Source organism: Sparus aurata, unplaced genomic scaffold (assembly GCF_900880675.1).
Source record: "Sparus aurata unplaced genomic scaffold, fSpaAur1.1, whole genome shotgun sequence".
NCBI classification, from domain to species: Eukaryota; Metazoa; Chordata; class Actinopteri; order Spariformes; family Sparidae; genus Sparus; species Sparus aurata.
In genome coordinates, this window is record NW_022045199.1 from 19,893 (window position 1) to 23,774 (window position 3,882).

The following is a 3,882-nucleotide window of genomic DNA, read 5'->3' on the forward strand; positions in this document are numbered from 1 at the left end:
CAATGAAGCTGCACAACAACACAATAAAAAACTTGAAGAAACTCTGGAGCCTTTAAAGAAGAAGTTAAAGGTTTTTGAAGAAGTTAAAGTGAAGTTTGATCAGACAGCAGAACACATGAAGGTCCAGGCCCGACAAACAGAGAGGCAGATTAAGGATCAGTTTAAGAAGCTGCACCAGTTTCTAGCAGAGGAAGAGGAGGCCAGGATGGCTGCACTGAGGGAGGAAGAGGAGCAGAAGAGTCAGATGAGGAAGGAGAAGATGGAGGCTCTGAGCAGAGAGATAGCAGCTCTTTCACACACAGTCAGAGCCACAGAGGAGGAGCTGAGAGCTGAAGACGTCTCATTCCTGCACAACTACAAGGCTGCAGTGGAAAGAGTCCAGCAGCGCCCCCTGCTGGAGGATCCACAGCTGCCCTCAGGAGCTCTGATAGACCAGGCCAAACACCTGGGCAACCTGAGCTTCAACATCTGGAACAAGATGAAGGACATGGTCTCCTACACTCCTGTGGTTCTGGACCCAAACACTGCTAGTCCAGACCTGATCCTGTCTGAAGATCTGAGCAGTGTGACAGGAGGAGAGAGACAGCAGCTTCCTGATAATCCAGAGAGGTTTGATTTCCTCTTTTCTGTCCTGGGCTCTGAGGGCTTTAACTCAGGGACTCACAGCTGGGATGTCGAGGTTGGAGACAGTACATTCTGGTCACTGGGTGTGTGTGCAGAGTCTGACCAGAGGAAGGATTACATATTGTCTGGATTCTGGTATATTCAGTCCTACAATGGTGAATACACAGCATGTGCACCATCAACTCCAGACTCTGTTCTCGTAGTGCAGAAGAAGCTCCAGAGGATCAGAGTGAATCTGGACTGGAACAGAGGAAAGCTGTCGTTCTCTGATCCTGACACTGACACACACATACACACCTTCACACACACTTTCACTGAGAAGATGTTTCCATACATTCACAGTGATTATAAACTGAAGATATTACCACTGAAGGTGTGTGTGACAGTGGAACAGAGCAGGTAGAGATAAAGATGACTTTTGTGTTCACTGAATTTTACCTGTGAGGTTGCACATGCTGCTCCTGCTGTCAACTTTCTAAAAACATGTTTATTTTTATTTCAGCTATTATTTCATTCTTTGGTTTGATTTTAATTTTTTGTTTCTTAATTTCAAATATGACCAAACATCAACATGTAAATTTATGATGGATTTATGATTTTATTTCATTAACATAATCAGGACATTGGAATTAAATATACAACAATTATACATAATTTCCTCTCAGGGATTATTAAAGTTATCTATCTATCTGTACACAAAGATGTCAATCATTATAAAATCATCAGCATGAAATGATCACCTGTTCAACAGATAGTTGGTTTGAACTCCCTGTGGTTACAAATTATACGCAGTTCCCATTTTAGCAAACTGCTGTCAGTGACTTTCTCTCCTTTAACTGTTGGCCAACAAGCCTGCTCAGTTATATAGTTTCTCTAAGCTGCATTCTGCAAACCAGCTGTGTACTCAGATTTTTATTACCTTCGGGTGGTGATGGATTAAAAGGAAGAAAACAATCATCAATTTATAAATGACTGCATGTTTGAGTGGCCAAGAGCCAAGACACGTTATTTTAAAGTCTAGAATATAGTTTGCAGATATTAAAATCAAAGCATGATAATGGTGGTGATTTCATATCATGTTTTTTTTCATCGACATAATAAAATATTGTCTCTTCATGGTTGTCATGTTTCATCTTATTAAGTCCATCTATATCAGACCTAATTCTATCTGTTATATCTGGAAAGAGTGGAATAAAGTTTGTAAAAGTCTGGAAATGCATCGTGTCATTCTTCATAATTTACAGTGTGATTCTTTGTACTGACAACGCAGCAGAAGAGAATGGACAGAAACACAGGCTGACATGTAGGAACACGTATCAAGACGTGATGTTTGGGAAAAGATGTAACAATCTGGGAACATTATTATTATTATTATTATTATTATTATTATTATTATTTTATTACTAATATTATTATGTGTACGAGGAACAGCACCAGACTCTGAAGCCAGTTTTCTTATGGGCCAAACTGTAATTACATCATCCCATGATGCAATGCGGCCAAAAACTACTTTTTCCCATAGTAGAACAAGGTATGTGTAACTCGAATCTCGGAGAACTCAGACCAGTCGTTCAGAAGTGATGATCCAAGTAATCCAGACTGTGAGTAACACTGACGGTTCATCCGCTCACCATCAGAGAATTGTTTGGTCACTTTCACACGAGAAGTTCAGATGTTTACAGTGTTTCTGTGTGTGTGTGTGTGTGTGTGTCCTCACTATCCAGACCAGTCAGATGAGGAGATCCGTATCCTTCGGTCCCTCAGAGACAGGTGGTTCTCCTGACCTGAACACAACTTGAACCCCAACAAGGACTTTTTTTCCCCTTTTTTAAAAACCATCATTTCTCATTTCATCAGGCAAGTTGACTGTGAACACACTGATGGGATGTTGTCTCTCTGTACTCTGAACTTCAGAGAGACTGATGGTGAATAAATGCTTCCCAAAGATCACGGTGCTCAGATGAATACTGACTTTCACTCTCTGCTGTGTTTCAGCCGGAGGGAGATTCGTGAATAAAAAATATTTAAGATGTTTTACGTGGAAGATTTAATGTTGCTTCGCTCCAAAAGAGACGCTTTGTTTTGTTACTAAACTGTTCTGTTGAGCTCAGAGTTGAATTCATCGACTGAAGCACCCGACAGATGAATCCTTTAGGTTTAATCTTAAATGTTCCTTAGAGCCATAAGAGGAAAACTAAACAGTGTGTTATCCACCGGTCAGACATCATCTCTTTACATCCTCAGAGAACTTTGGCCCAGTTCAGACCCGGTGACATCGTCCTGAATGATCCGACTGCTCGGCTGCTTCTTTGTCCCCGTGGAGAAAGTCACCAGACTCCCTTAACAAATGTGTCCGTTTAGTGAGTCGTTGAGTTGGAGACACTTTATAAACTCTGTGAAACTCTGTCTCTGACTCATTCTGCATTATTTGGACCTTCTTGTAAATTCGGCAAATGTAAAACATTCAGTTCTTTATTTATTTATTGAATTATTTTGGTCTGGAGGATGTTTGTTCTTTGAGCTGTCCACTCGTTATCGGATCACTCAGGACGGATGTTGATATCAGATCTGAACAGTGTTTTCTCTGCAGTCTTCTTTTCTAAATGATGAAAGTTAAAAGCCAAATAATCAGAAAGGCTCGTTGAGTTTTCCTCATTTTACAGCAATAAAAACTTGGATGCACTGAAAACACTTCTGAGCCTCAAACACATTAAAATGTAAAGTCCCAGGTATTTTCTGTACAGATTTAAAGACACACAGAAGTCCTCTCTCTTAACTTGCAGGTATAAGAATGTTTCTATGCACATAATAAAAGTACTTGTTTTAATATCAGATGTTTGCAGAAGGCTTCCACTGCACTGATGCTCCAGTCTGCAGTTACATTCTGTATCATTTCCCCTTAAGTTATAAAACAAAAACACATTTTAAATGAGGATAACCGACATGGAAGTGTTTAATTTGTGTTTTCTGATGTTTTCAAAGTCGGATAATTTTGTTGGATTTATTTATTTTGACTGTTTCTGATTGAATTGAATTTATTTTAGTTTATCTTTGTAGGACTTAATGGTTTTTACATACTGAGAGAAACTGAGGGATCTTTTGTCTTCATTTAAATTTAATTCAAACTTTTATTTTGTTTTAAACTGGCAGCACAAAACCGACTGTAAATCCTTTAAATTAACTGATAAAACAAATTAAAGTGTCTTTAGAGGAAAAGTGTAGCAAGAAATATAAACTCAGTGACAGTAAAACAGAGTT

General features: G+C 39.2%; 1 long non-coding RNA gene across 1 annotated transcript; it reads left to right on the plus strand.

Moving 5' to 3' along the window:
• The first annotated feature begins 2,170 nt into the window (after window positions 1-2,170).
• LOC115578187 (uncharacterized) lies at window positions 2,171-2,574 on the plus strand. The gene is made up of 2 exons (XR_003983392.1): window positions 2,171-2,225; window positions 2,349-2,574. It is a non-coding gene; the product is annotated as an uncharacterized LOC115578187 (long non-coding RNA).
• Window positions 2,575-3,882: the final 1,308 nt, after the last annotated feature.